Consider the following 15,270-nt stretch of genomic DNA (forward strand, 5'->3'; position numbering starts at 1 on the left):
AATGATGTCCTCAGGGACATCGTGGGTTCTTTGCCCTACATGAAATAATCCTACCTACATAAGTTTCTTAGTTTCTCTGTAGATTTCTTTTCGGAGAAAAAGTAAACCGAAGCCTCACATATGCAGATAATTTGCTCAATTAAACATGAATCCTGCTTTCATGTCAGTTATTACAGTAGTCTCTCAGGTTTTTAAAAGTTATTTCTAAGTGACTCAAGAAGTCTGAATTTGTTTAAAATTCAATCCTTGGCACAACCCTTTCCATATGCCATTTTTAAAAACATGGTCTGACACAAATATTTACCGTGTAATGTTCAAAGAGGAACCCTGAGCCTCTTTAAAAATAAGACAAACAAACTCTGTCCTTTGCTTGGGACTTAGTGCTTATTTTTCAAACCTTATTGCAAACTTCCCTGGTATTTCTGACCCCGTTTATGTAGCCAATGTATTTACGAGAGTGAAGTGACTCATACACACTTGTTTTCTAATTTCCTTTTGGGCAATGGTTATAAAAACATTATTTTGTGAATCCACTCTGTGCCCTGTCATCACTTATTCCCCTGGTCCCACCTGGAACATTAAAATGCCCTCTTTCTGGGAGCAGGTCTATAATCCCAGTCTGTTCTAACCACATGGTTCTGCTGCTGTAAAGGGACTGGAGGTAAAACCATGGGCGGATGATTGCTCTTTCCAGGAAGTTCCCTTCCCAAGGACTCTGTCTGTGTTAGAACATTGCCCAGTCATGCTGTGCCCCAGAGGAGAAATCCCATACTACTAGCCTGTTGCTGAGCCTTGGTTTGTCTTGTTTGTTTTTTTTTTTAATTTTTTTTAAAGATTTTATTTATTTATTTGAGAGAGAGAATGAGATAGAGAGAGAGAGAGCATGAGAGGGGGGAAGGTCAGGGGGAGAAGCAGACTCCCCACTGAGCGGGGAGCCCAATGCGGGACTCGATTCTGGGACTCCAGGATCATGACCTGAGCCGAAGGCAGTCGCTCAATCAACTGAGCCACCCAGGCGCCCTGGTTTGTCTGTTTTTAAATAGGACCTAATACTTGAAGGATCAGTGAGATAGGACAGAGGAAAGCCCTGTGGAAACTGTGTAGCAGTAACACCACCAGTAACAACCACAAAGAGTCAAGCACCTGCTGGGAACCAGGAATGCTACTAGATACTTTGTATCTATGACACAGTCACTTTTAAATTTTAGAACAACCCTGCAAGGTCCTGCAAGGTTGGCATTATCATGCCTGGAACCCTAATGAGGAAACAAGAGGGGTAGACAGTTGCTCATGCTCAGCAGCTCTGCCAAGAGCTGACGCCAAGTCAGCTCAGGTTCAAGGCTCAGGCTCTTTTCACTAAAATCCTTCTCCAGATAGAGGCTCTTATTTTCCTCTCTACCCAGAAGGAAGACAAGAGCTGTCTTTCAAGTTCTTAACCACAAGCGGAGGGGATGACCGGACTCATCAGGCCTCAGCGGGGCTGGCTGAGAAGCACAGCAAGTCTTCCAGACCTGTGCGTGCATTTTACAACAGGCTCCAGGCTGTCTGGAAAGCCTGTGACCTTTGTGCATTTCGGGGAGGGGGTTGCTATATAATGTAAAAGAGGAAAATTAAGGAGTCTCAGACAAAGCGTGGTATGATCTTGCATTCGGAGATAACCAGAGATGACAGAATATTCCTTCCAGGAAGCTCTGTATTCTTCCTCTTAACCAAGTAGATGCACAAATGACAGATGATGTGGAAAACCCGAAGGACTTGATTGCTTTTTGAAAATTGCTGAATGATCACCACCTCTTAAAGTGAGTTCAACTAAACTGGCCTATCATCAGGACTAAGACTGACTCAATGAGACCAACTGTTTACCAGCTCAACTTGTAACATGTGGAACTTCCAGGGAAGTTCCAGACAAGGGGAGTGAAGGGGTGCAGGATGAGACACCCAAAATGTGCCACTTTGGCATAAAATTATTTCGAGTTAAGGGGCACCTGGGTGGCACAGTGGGTTAAGCATCAGACTCTTGATCTCAATCCAGGTCTTGATCTCAGCATTGTGAGTTCAAGCCCCATGTTGGGCTTCACAATGGGCGTGGAGCCAACTTAAAAAAAAAAAAAGATTATTTTGAATTAAAAGGAATAAAAACCCAATAGATGCAGGAAATGTGCTCCACCTCCCCCATGACTGCCTAAATTTATATTGGAAAGGAGAGCCTGTGACAGGCAGAGGAGTATTAACAGAGTCCCTATTCTTTATCAACGTGCACAATAGAACAATCTAGTTTTTGCCAAACATCTCCTTTCACCTTCTTTTTTTTTTTAAAGATTTTATTTATTTGAGAGAGAGAATGAGAGAGAGAGAGAGAGAGAGCAGGGTCAGAGGGAGAAGCGGACTCCCCGCTGAGCAGGGAGCCCGACGTGGGACTCGATCCCGGGACTCCAGGATCATGACCTGAGCTTAACCAACTGAGCCACCCAGGCGCCCCTCCTTTCACCTTCTTGATGTGGACTTTTCTCCCCTCTGTGTCCTCGGGCCCTTACCTTTTTCCTTAGCTTATATAAGCTTCATTTTGGGTCACTGTCTTCAGAACTTCCTGTCTGTGTAGGTTCCCCAAACCTACGTCTATTAAATTTGATTTTCTCCTGTTTAAAAGAAAAAAAACAATTGCCAGACAACAACAACAAAACAAAAAATGGGGGGTGGTTTAAGAAATGCAAAAAAGTTCTTTTCCATAGGGGCACAATGTCCTTTTTAGGTTTTGAGAACAATTTGATCTATAACCTGAACACAGACATGTATTTTACTCTTCAGAAAAATCCTGGCACTCTCTTGGGGGCTGGCTTGGTCGGAAGAGCGTATGACCTTCGATCTCAGGGTTGTTAGTTTGAGCCCCATGTTGGGTGTAGAGATTCCTTAAAAATAAATTCTTTTCGGGGCGCCTGGGTGGCATAGTCGTTTGAGTGTCTGACTCTTGATTTTGGCTCAGGTTATGATCTCAAAGTCATGAGATCGAGCCCTGTGTTGGGCTTCACGCTGAGTTTGGAGTCGGCTTGAGATTCTGTCTCTCCCTCTCCTGCCCCTCTCCCTGCCTCAAATAAATAAATAAATAAATCTTTAAAGAAACAAAAGGGGCAAGAGGAGGGGGGGTAGCGGGAGAGGAGGAGGGAGAAGGGGAAAAAGAAAAATCCTAGAGCTCTTTCTTCCTGCTCCAAAATGGCCAGTCTGCTATCCCAGCTCCGCACACCTGTCACCTCAGGACACCTGTCTCCTGTCAGCTGCACTCAGGGAGCCCGAGACCCACCCTCAGCCCCAACCCCACCCCCTGTTGGGTCTCCTGCTGCTGAATCCTGTATCTCTCCTGAGTACACTTTCTTTGGGTGACGCACATCCTTCCATAATCTTCCTGAGATAGAGTGCCCGCCGAGTAAATATTTTGAGACCTTGCATATCTGAAAATGTCCTTTTGCTCTCCTCATCACCCTTTTTCCAGTTTGGGTGTAAAATTCTAGTTTGGACATTATTTTTCCTTGGAATTTTGTCTTCTAACTTCCAGTGTTGCCGTTAAGAAATCCAGAAGCATTCTGATTCTTAGTCCTCTATATGAGACCTCTTTTTTTGTTTCTGGAAACCTTTCGGTAGTAAATTTCACGTCGATGAGTGGGTGTTATTTCTTTCTTTCCCAAATTCATTTTTTAAAATATTTTATTTATTTAATTGAGAGAGCGAGCGAGTGAGAGAGCATGAGCAGGGGGAGGAGCAGAAGGAGAGGGAGAAGCCGACTCCCCGCTGAGCAGAGAGCCCAATGTGGCTAGGGACTCCCGGATCTTGACCTGAGCCGAGGGCAGAAGCTTAACCTACTGAGCCACCCAGGCACCCGTCCCAAATTCATTTTTGCTGAGCATGCAGTGGGCTGTACATGTTCTGGATTTCTGCGACATTTTCCTAAATTCTTTTGTTGAGGATTTCCCCCCACTTCACTTTCTCCATTCTCTTTCCAAAATTCCTGAAATTCAGCTGTGGGAGCTCCTGGGTTGGCTTCTCCAATTTTCATATGTTTTTCACTCATATTTCCAATCTCTTGATCTTTTTGTTCTATTTTCTGGCATTATTTCCTTAACCTTCTCTCCTAATTAATTTTTCGTCTTTGCACTAATATTATTTCCAAGATACTCCTTCTGTTTTCTGAATGTTCCTTTTATAGAGAATCCTGCAATTTCTTCTCCTACCTCTGCGGACATTAACTGTGGAGGTTTGGTTAAATGTTTCCTTCTGCTCCCCATTGTCGTGGTTTTCTGGTCTTTCTCTTTCTGTGGCCTGCTGGTACAGAAACGGCTAAAGATGGCCCCTGTGTTGTTTACTTCCCAGCAGTCTCAAAGCCCACCAGCACTAAACTCAAATTCTTATATACACATCCTATTGCTTTAAATATAGCCACCCAAGCAGATTTTTAGCCACGTAGAGCCTGCCTGCTTTGCAAAACTGCACACATCAGTTAGCTCTAGATAAGACCAACCCCAGGGCTATAAAAGCCCCCAAACCAATGATGCTCTCAGGGTTCCCTGACCCAGAAGCTCCCCACTGTGCTGCTGAATGACATCACCTACACAGGCAAGTCCTCTCTCCTAGTCCCCTCTCTTCTGAGTGTTCTTTTGCCCTACTTCCTGCCCCCCCCCCTTGTTCCAGCTGTCTCTGCAACGTGCCTGTCATGCAATCCTGTGCACACTCCACCCAGTAAAACACGTTGGACAGCACTGTCACATGGTGTCGACCTTGGAGAGTCGTGGACCTGGGACGGCGAAGGAACTGAGAAAAAGAGACAACAGTAGAGCAAGGCACAGGGGACCCCAAGCAATGAGCCCAAGGTCCCGAGGTTTATTTTCCATAATCTTATATACCTTCTACGGCGATAGAGATCTATAATGATTTACAGCAGCGGCTTAGTAAGGCACATTCTTCCCTGTACATGGGATTAGTGTATGATAAGAATCTTCAAAGCAGGGGGCACCTGGGTGGCTCAGTCGTTAAGCGTCTGCCTTCGGCTCAGGTCATGATCCCAGGGTCCTGGGATCGAGTCCCACATCGGGCTCCCTGCTCGGCGGGAAGCCCGCTTCTCCCTCTCCCACTCCCCCTGCTTGTGTTCCCTCTCTCGCTGTGTCTCTCTCTGTCAAATAAACAAATAAAATCTTTAAAAAAAAAAAAAAAGAATCTTCAAAGCAGGACAAAGGAACGAAGAGGGGAGCGCACAGTGTGCTGTTTACAGCTGGCTTCCCATCTACAAAACATCTTCTGCGGCGTACTTTAGAACAGACCACACACGTCCCAAGGGCATTTCACTCTGATCCTTTCGGGTTATTTTTAACCCTGCAGTCTCGAGTTTTTCTCAGAGATCTTGGAGTCTGAACGAACATGCACCGGTGGTGGTTGTGGCGTTCTGTTTCCCACAACATGGTGTCCTGTCTTCCTAGATCAGCCCCAAACCTGGCCCTCAGCACACCTATCCTTAAAATAAGGGCTTTTCTCAAACGTCTTGGCTGTCCATTCACACATGTCAGTGGGGAACTCTGGGAAGCTCCCTGCAAGGCTCTGCTTGTGGGCAGGCTCTGTCCACTATGAGCTTCCCTTAGAGGATCTGGTGGGAACTAGACTCCCAATTGTCAGTGTCTTAATCTTGTCTCTTGGTCAGTCTCTCCAGGGGAAAACCCTCCAGTCTCCCTCCTGTTTTACAGTTACCACTTTTTTGTTTTTTTTTTAAGAGTTTATTTATTTATTCATGAGAGACAGAGGAGGAGAGAGAGAGAGAAGCAGAGGGAGAAGCAGGCTCCCAAGGAGCAGGGAGCCCGATGTGGGACTCGATCCCAGGACCCTGGGATCATGACCTGAGCCGAAGGCAGACGCTTAACCATCTGAGCCACCCAGGCGCCCTCCAGTCTCCCTCCTGAGGAGCCCAAGCCTGGCTGGCTGCCAGCACCCTGGACGCGGGAGAGGAAAGGGCTTGACCTTTGAAGGGTGGGACCGGGGAGAGCGAGGCCACGCCCCTCAGGCTACCAACCAGACCCAGTTGAGGTGTGGGTGCTATACCGAAAACAAGGGATTCAATAAATACCTACCTCCAGGATGGTGACACCCTCCCCCTAGGCACGTGCTTTTTCCTAGAACAGGAGACTGCAAACTTTTTTTTGGAAAGGGCCAGATGGTAAATATTTTAGGCTTTTCGGGCCACATGGTTGATGTCACAACTACTCAACTCTGTCACCGTAGCGCAGAAACCACCACAGACACTATGTAAATGAAAGAGCATGGCCGCATTCCAGAATCACTTTATTTATGGACACTGAAATTTGAATTTAATATAATTTTCACATGTCACAATTCTTTTTATTTTTCCAACAATTTTTTTTTAAAGATTTTTTTATTTATTTGACACACACAGAGAGAGAGAGAGACACAGCGAGAGAGGGAACACAAGCAGGGGCAGTGGGAGAGGGAGAAGCAGGCTTCCCGCCGAGCAGGGAGCCCGATGCGGGGCTCGATCCCAGGACCCTGGGATCATGACCTGCGCCTAAGGCAGACGCTTAACCGACAGAACCCCCCAAGCACCCCTTTTTTCAATAATTTAAAAACATAAAATTCTTAGATTTCTGACTACACAAATAAGTGGCAAAAAAATTTGGCCCAGCGGCAGGAGCTTATGGATCTCCTTCCTGGAATATCATCGTTGAGAGATTATCGTCAAAATCCTCTGAACCTGGGGGCGCCTGGGGGGCTCAGTCGGTTAAGCGTCTGACTCTTGGTTTTGGCTCAGGTCATCATCTCGGGGTCGTGAGATCGAGACCCCCCCCCCCCTCGGACTCTGCACCGCGCGGGGGCTGCTTTGGGATTCTCTCTCCCCCCCACTTTTGTTCCCTTTCTCTCAAAAAAATACATAAGTGTCTTAAAAAAAAAAAAAAATCCTCGGAAGCTGTCTTCCTCTTCCCCTTAGCAGAGCCTCCCAGCGCTCATTTTTGTCTGTAGGTATAAGGGTTACAGGTTTTCTCCCTCCCCCACGCAGCCCAAGATGGGCCATGGAAATGTAGACGTTTATGAATTGCCTTGGGATGGAAGCCGTGGTAACAGGGCCTCCAAGACTTGCTGCCAAGTTCTGCCCGGGGTGGAACAAGTTGTTGATTGTTCTCTTTCCCTGGATTTTAACCAAGGTGATAAATGAGGGCCGGAGGAGGAGATCTCTGGGAAAGGTGGGGCTCGCAGCCAAAGCCCTGACTCCCAGGCCGTCTGAGTCAGCGCCTCGGTTTCCAGCCATAAAGACTGTTCTAAGTAGGCCGGGACCTGTCTAGTCTCGACTTTCACATGAGGGAAAGAAGTCCCACCTTTCGTAGTTGCAGGGGCAGGATAGGTGTTTGGCAGAGAGAAGAGCTCCTTCTGCCGCTAGGTGTGTATTTCCGTGCGAGTCCGTTCTGCTTGCCCAGTCTCACTTTCTTTATCTCTAAAGTGGGGATAGGCACTCCGACCTCATTGGGTAGTGGTGTGGGTTAATAAATTGACATACCTAAAGTCCCTGTCACATCGAGGGGGCTCAACGAATGGCAGAGAGTATGATTCTAATTTATCCAGACAAGGAAACAGAGCTCATTAAGGGGGTGGAGGCAGGAACATAATTTGTTTTCTCAACCCTTCAACTAATTTTCTTCTATCCTGAGCTGCTTGGAGAGGAGAGCTTAGTCCTTTTTTTTGTTTTTAAGATTTTATTTATTTGACACAGAGAGAGAGAGCACAAGCAGGGGGAGCAGCAGAGGGAGATGGAGAAGCAGGCTCCCCGCTGAGCAGGGAGCCTGACTGCAGGACCCTGGGATCATGACCTGAGCAGAAGGCAGACGATTCGACTGAGCTCCCCAGGTGCTCTGGGCTTAGTCCTTTTTTTTAACCACACCTGAAATGCTATGGGAGGGAAGGTGTTGGGACTGCAGGATATCGGCCTGTTCCCTCCCTTTCTCTCAGCCCCACCCCCCTTCAGGTGACAGACACTCTCCTCTGGTGTTTAGACACAGCAAAGCTGGTCCCCCCTCCACATCATATCGTACGTGGGTGTTACAGGGCACCACCCCTTGGCCACCTCCCCTTGCCACCCCCAGCACCCCTGTCTCCCCTCACCCCCTCCCAGATGCAGGCTGCTTTCCTCTGGGCTGGGCCACTCCGCTGAACAGTTGCAAAGATTCTTTGTAATGCGTTTGCCTGGGGAGGAGGGAGAGCAGGGCCTGGCTGTCCTCAAACCACAGAGAAAGAGCCAAGACAGATGACCCTGTGGCTTGGGGGCCCGGATTGAAGACATAACCCAAGTGCAGAGCCCCTGGCTCAGCTTCCTTGTTTCTGGGCATGGAGGCGCCTCTTTACCCAGGGAAGACTGTTTACTCAGCTCGGCTGAGTGAGAGGTGTTTACACAGGGAGGGAGGTAGCCATCTGGCCGTTCTCTGGCGGAGCGGGGAACATTTGCAGGTCAGGCACCATCTCTGTTCCAGGGCCTCTGGGGAGGCAGCCCCCTGACAACAGGCTTTCTGAGATGCGTGTCTCTTCTTTGAGAGTGAATGTGGACAATTTGGAAAAAAAAATTGTAAAAATGGTACTTTTGTTTGTTTGTTTGTTTTGTTTTCCTCTAATCCAGACCCACACCAGATAAATTGTCCAGGATCTTTCCTACAGTTGTATTTTGCAAGGCTGGGAGAAAGGCAGTTTTCAGCACTTAAAGAATGGTGATGTTTGGGGCGCCTGGGTGGCTCAGATGGTTAAGCGTCTGCCTTCAGCTCAGGTCATGATCCCAGGGTCCTGGGATCGAGTCCCACATCAGGCTCCCTGCTCCTTGGGAGCCTGCTTCTCCCTCTGCCTCTCTTTCTCTCTCTCTCTGTCTCTCATGAATAAATAAATAAAATCTTTAAAAAAAAAAAAAAGAATGGTGATGTTTGCCACCTGTGAGGTACTTTGTGGTTTAAAAGCTTCGCTACGGGTGCCTGGCTTGGCTCAGTCTGTAGAGCGTGCAACTCCTAATCTTGGGGTCGAGAGTTTGAGCCCCATGTTGGGTGTAGAGATGACTTGAAAAAAATGAGTTGAAAAAATAATTTATAAAAGACGGTCATATCCACCATTCCACGTGATCCTCAAGACAGCAGAGTGGGTAGCTGTGGCCAAAATCATCCATATTTTACAAATAAGGAGTGGACACTTGGAGAGGTCACGTTGCTTGCCCAAAACCACACACCCAGCAAGAGGCAGAGGCCAAGTGACTACAGTTTGCTTGCTCTTTTTTTCACAGAGTCCCCCTGCTTCCCCACTTAGCTGTAAATCGAGATGTAAAGAGATCTTGTTTCAACACGGAACTGCCTCCCGGCAGGTGGCTCTGGGAGAGAGCACTGCATCTCGGGGACATGGCATGGCGGAAGCCATGGCGATGAGCCTCAAGGGCACAATGCAAGGACCTTGGGTCTGTCCCAGGGTACCCCAATGGGGCATACCCTGGGCGCCAGATGAATGGAAAGCCTGGGAACCAACTGCGTGAAACCGTGTGTAACATACACACCGTACTGCTCTACCAGAGAAATCAGGGAGGTGAGGATGCAAGTTACAGAATCCCTGAAACTTGCCTCCACCTTCCTTCCCCCATCTCCTCTTGGGCTGGGCCTCCCTGCATTCAAACCCACGTGTGTCTACCTGAAGCCACTACCTGGATTCCACCTACCATCCTCGCTACTTCTTCCCAGCCCTTTATCCTCCCTTTGATAACCCCAGACACCAAACCACCCAAGTGGGAGTCATGCCAGCCTCTTCCCTTTCTCTCTTCATCTCTGTCCCTTAAGTCCAGCTCAGGCCAAATTGCTGTGACCTGTTTGACTGATTAATACTCCTCAGCTTGGCCCCCCGCCACCCTTAGCCCAGCCCCTGCACCTGACTCGGCCACCAGCCTCGCCTCCTGGTCTCTTCTTTCCTGCCACTGTCATATCCTGGCCCTCTCTCTTCTTGCCAATCTATCCATCAGTGGCCACGTTTCTAGAACGACTGATGCGTTCCTGAGTTTTGCATCTTGCAAAGCACGTTTGCATACAGACACACAGACATACGTTCACACGGAGTCCCGTTCTGAAGTTAGCTCCTCCTCCCCAACGGATCTCCGTTCATCTCCTTCCTAATCTACCAAACCTGGTCGGTTTTCTTTTTATCTTTGCGTTCAGTGCATCTAACTTGGCCTGCCATCATTCCTCCAACCAACCTGCCTTTCATTACTTTCTCCATAAAATGCTATTTATAAGCTTTCAAGTATTCTTCCTAATGCAAAGTCCTCACTTCCCTTCCTCCAAAAATTCTAATTAGTCCTCTCCCCTCTCCTGTGTCCTTCCTTATTCTTTCTTGACATTCAGTGCCTGTCATCGATTGTTAAAATCAGACTGTGATTCCCGGAACCGGAAGCTTTAGGGATCATGTGGCCACGAATGGCAGTTTACTCCATGGCCAGCCACCCCGTGCTGCCTGGACGTGTCTGTACATCCACAGTGTGCTTCTTTACACTGCAAGCTCCTGGAACGGTGAGGATCCTCTTTCTTTGCAGACTTCTCCGAAGTTTAGAAGAAGCTCTGGGGTTAGTTCAGCAGCTCTCCAGACTCTGGCCCAACTCTGAGATGCATCCCCATGCCATGAATCTCTCTCCTCTGCCATTTGCCCTATACCAAAGGCAATTTGGGGGAGGTCCTGTCATTTTTTTAAAAGATTATTTATTTATTTGAGAGAAAGAGATACATGAGTGGGGGGGGCAGAGGGAGAAGCAGGCTCCCCACTGAGCAGGGAGCCTGATGCAGGACTCGATCCCAGGACCCTGGGATCATGACCTGAGCCGAAGGCAGATGCTTAACCGACTGAGCCACCTGGGCAGCCCTGGGGGAGGCACTGTTATAAATGACTCTCAGTTTACCTGTGACTGATACTCTGATGATCAGAGAAGCCTTAGTATTATGTCCTCAGGTTGAGTCCCAGAATTTCAAAGAGGGTCATGCAAAATTTGCATCCGACTTGGGCAAATGAAAGGCCAGACCCGGGAACCCAGCCAAGTGGTATCACTGTCTTCTTTTACTTTGGTTCTTAAAGGGTGAGGAAGGCCACCCTGTCCCATTTGGCTGCCTGCCCGAACCACTGGAGTTGTAGCAAGCTCTCCTATATCCCTGCCACCTCTGTGTACCATAGACAGAGGCTGCCTGTCTCTGGCATACAGGTAGAAAGAGCTGGTAGATGGGCCTACACAGGCAGCCTAAGCCCAAGGCTCATTCAACAGTCCAGAGCCCTAAACTCATCTCGTGTCCCATGTGAGTCCAAAACTATAATCATGGTAACAGTGGTGTTACTAGCCACATAGTTCACAGTGTGGCAGGCACTCTGCCAATGGCTTGACATGAATCAGTTCAACTGGAGCCTCATCACAGCCTGATGGGGTAGATGCTGTTATAATCCCAGTTCTGCAGAGAAACTGAGGCTCCAAGAGGTTACGTAACTAGGCTAAGAGAACATAGTAGAGATAAAATTAGAACCAAGGCCAGTGTGAACCCTACAGTGACCTTCTGCTGGGACCCCCTGGTCAGCTGGGTCCCCTTACATCCTTCCCTGCTATGAATGGGCCCGTCAACGAGGGGGCAGCTCACCTGCAAGAGAATCGCCAGTTGTCCCAGCTGAGCAGAACCAAGCTGGACTTGACTTCTTCCTCCCTCTGGGTCACCTTGTTGCAGTCCCACTACTTTTTTAAGCATAAGGATAAGAATCCCTATGTTTAAAATTTAAAACTGGGCGCCTGGGTGGCTCAGTTGGTTAGGCGACTGCCTTCGGCTCGGGTCATGATCCTGGAGTCCCGGGATCGAGTCCCGCATCGGGCTCCCTGCTCGGCAGGGAGTCTGCTTCTCCCTCTGACCCTCTTCCCTCTCATGCTCTCTCTCTCTCTCTCATTCTCTCTCTCAAATAAATAAATAAATAAAATCTTTTAAAAAAATAAAATAAAATAAAATTTAAAACTAACTCCAAGAGATACCTGCTCCCCCATGTTCATTACAGCATTATTTGCAATTACCAAGACATTGAAATAACCTAATTTATTTATGTATATATAATATACATTTATATATATATTTATGTATATTTATGTATACATTACTTTTATTTATATATTATATATGTGTATATATATATATATTTATAAATACAGATAAATATACTCACACAATGGAATACTATTCAGCCATAAAAAAATGAAATCTTGCCATTTGGGACAATATGGATGAACCTTGAGGGCATTATGCTAAGTGAAATAAGTCAGACAGAGAAAGACAAATAGCATATGTATGATCCCACTTATGTGTGGAATCTAGGGGGGAAAAAGTTCATAAATCCAGAGAACAGATTGGTGGTCGCCAGAGGAGGGTGAGGTAGGAGGTTGATAAGTCATGGGGGGAGTGTGTCTGGGTGGTTCAGTCGTTGAGCAACTGACTCTTGATGTTGGCTCAGGTCATGATCTCAGGGTCATGGGATTGATGTCAGGATCCACATTCAGCATAGAGTCTATTTGGGATTCTCTCTCTCTCTGCCCCTCCCCCCAATTGCACACACACTCTCTCTCTCTCACATAAATAAATTAATTAAAAAATAAATAAGTAATGGGGACATTATGTGCAGCCAAGAGAGTCGATCTTAAAAGTTCTCATCACAAGAAAAAAATTTTGGAACTATGGTGACAGATGTTAGCTGGACTTATTGGTGTGATCATTTTGCAATATATCCCTATATCGAATCATTATGTTGCACACCTGAAACTAATATAATGTTATATGTCAATTATATCTCAATTTTATTTAAGGACGGGGTGCCTGGCCAGCCCAGTTGGGAGAGCATGCGACTCTCGGTCTCTGGGTTGTAAGTTTGAGCCCCACCTTGGGTGTAGAGATTACTTAAAAATAAAATCTAAAAAAAAAAAAAATGAGGTCACTGGGTGGGCCCTAATGCAATAGATCTGGGGTCCTTAGAAGAAGAGATTAGGACACACACACACACAGAGGGAGGGCCACGTGAAGGCACACGGACAGGAAAGAGAAGACAGCCATTTACAAGCCAAGGAAAGAGGCTTCAGAATGAACCAGCCCTGCTGACACCTTGAGTTTGGACTTCTAGCCTCCAGACCTAAGACAATGCATATCCGTTGCTGAAGCTCTTCAGTTCGTGGTACCTTGTTATGGCAGCCCTAGCCGACTAACACAGTCTCCCTCTGGGGCCCCCAGTTCAACCTAAGCCGACCTTGCTCTTCTTTTTTTTTTTTTTTTTTAAGATTTTATTTATTTATTTGATAGAGAGAGACACAGCAAGAGAGGGAACACAAGCAGAGGGAGAGGGACAAGCAGGCTTCCCGCGGAGCAGGGAGCCCAATGCAGGGCTCGATCCCAGGACCCTAGGATCATGACCTGAGCCAAAGGCAGATGCTTAACGACTGAGCCACCCAGGCGCCCCCAACTTTGCTCTTTTTGCAGAACCCTAGAGGAGAAGCTTCCAGTGCTCCTTCCCTGTGTTGCTAATCTCCTTCTGCCTGCACTCTGGCTTGTCCAGGTGCCCAGAAAGCAAAGCCCTGTGCCCAGGTGGCCTGGTCGTTTTCTGTGCTGCTGTCCATGGAGCCCAAGATTTGTTCAACTGCTATTGAACCACACTCTTGGCTCACTCGGAGTTTACAGCCCATGAGGAGCCCCGGGGCCTTGCTCACTGCTATTGCTGTCAAAAAGGCCACATCTTCCACATCCAGTCCTTTCCTATTTATTTTTTCCAGATTGATGTTCCATCTTGGATGGTGGCCACAAGGATGTGTTGTGGACTTTTCCATCTGTATGCAGAACATTTGGCCCTATTTCATTTTAACTCACCCATTCCTTGTTTGGGGCGTGGGTATAGGGACAAAGGTTGCTTTTCCTCCCTCGATGTACAAGTTAGCACTGTTAGCTTAGGGTCACACACAAATCTAACTTTCTGTCACCAACATTCCCATATATAACATTGATAAAACAGGAAACAGTTTGCATAAAGCACATATAAAAGGATCCTATTGAACAGGAAATGGGAGAGAACCCAGTAGTAGCTGGCTCTGGAGAGTGCATTCAAAGTTGCTGTGAATTTATTAATATGATTTGGGTCTGGTAATTCAACCAACTAAAAAGTCCATCCAACTCTGCCCTTACCTGCCTTCCATCCAATTAGCAAGCACTCGTTGAGGGCTTATTCCCCCCCTCCAGAATAAGATCCATAAACACACTATCTTCTCTATAAAGCTGTATCTCCAGGTATTTGTCTTTTGTTTTGTTTTGTTTTTTGTTTGTTTTAATTCAATTAATTAGCATATAATGTATTACCAGTTTCAGAGGTACAGGTCTGTGATTCATCAGTTGCATGTAACACCCAGTGTTCATTACATCAAGTGCCCTGCTTAACGTCCATCACCCAGGTACCCCATCCCTCCACCCCCATCCCCTCCAGCAACCCTCAGTTTGTTTCCTATGATTAAGAGTCTCTTATGGTTTGTCTCCTGGTATTTGTCCTTTGTACTCTGCTTGAGCTTCTTCATTCTAGTGTTCCAAGATAATGATCAAGCCTGTTTTACTCCAGCCGCGCCATCTATAATGTTTCAGATTCGTAAGTCTTAAATATATACCCTCCTAGACTTCACTTCTGGCCATATGGCAGCCAAGATGAGCAGAGAAACCCTCCCTATATAGCACACTGAAAAGTGATGGGTTCCATGCAAAAAGCATCTTCTACTTACTCATGAATGAGCTGGTGAGAAAGTAAGGGAATTCCTTGGAGGCCAGAAATGACAAGAAAGCAGTAATCCAGAAGGATAAACACATCCCCAGAGAGACTTTTCCCTGGAGTGTCCACGCATCTCTGGTGCCCAGAATATGGGTTTTAACAGGCCACATGTGAGGGAGATAGGAGATAAAGCCAGGGACTGAGCCCTCTGCCTAAAGCTAGGAACCTCAAAGGACAACACCCTGAAAGGTGAATGAGAGTAAAATCCACACCAAAGAAGACCATGGGAATATGTGGCTATTTGGGTCTTGGAAAATTCCTCAGGGTCCTGGGATTAAGCCCCATGTCAGGCTTCATGCTCAGCGGGGAGTCAGCTTGTCCCTCTCCCTCTCCCTCTGCCCCTCCCCCCTGCTCGTGCGCTCTCTCTCTCTCTCTCTCTCTCAAATAAATAAAATCTTTTTAAAAAAGAATTTATTTTTG

The 15,270-nt window shown here is 47.0% G+C and overlaps 1 protein-coding gene across 4 annotated transcripts in view; it reads left to right on the forward strand.

Moving 5' to 3' along the window:
- The window catches only part of LOC112817455 (zinc finger protein with KRAB and SCAN domains 1), a 100,838-nt gene that overhangs the window by 18,326 nt on the left and 67,242 nt on the right, over positions 1-15,270 (forward strand). For 2 of the 4 annotated variants that reach the window (XM_073884293.1, XM_073884296.1), the window contains exon 4: positions 10,392-10,556. The exons of the other annotated variants lie outside the window; for them this stretch is intronic. The gene's annotated coding sequence lies outside the window, so the exon portion shown is untranslated. The remainder of the gene's footprint in view (positions 1-10,391; positions 10,557-15,270) is intronic. 4 annotated transcript variants of the gene reach the window in all.

The sequence above is a fragment of the Callorhinus ursinus genome, unplaced genomic scaffold, assembly GCF_003265705.2.
Source record: "Callorhinus ursinus isolate GAN/ISIS: 27379988/994484 unplaced genomic scaffold, GSC_fseal_2.0 scaffold55, whole genome shotgun sequence".
Classification (NCBI taxonomy): Eukaryota; Metazoa; Chordata; class Mammalia; order Carnivora; family Otariidae; genus Callorhinus; species Callorhinus ursinus.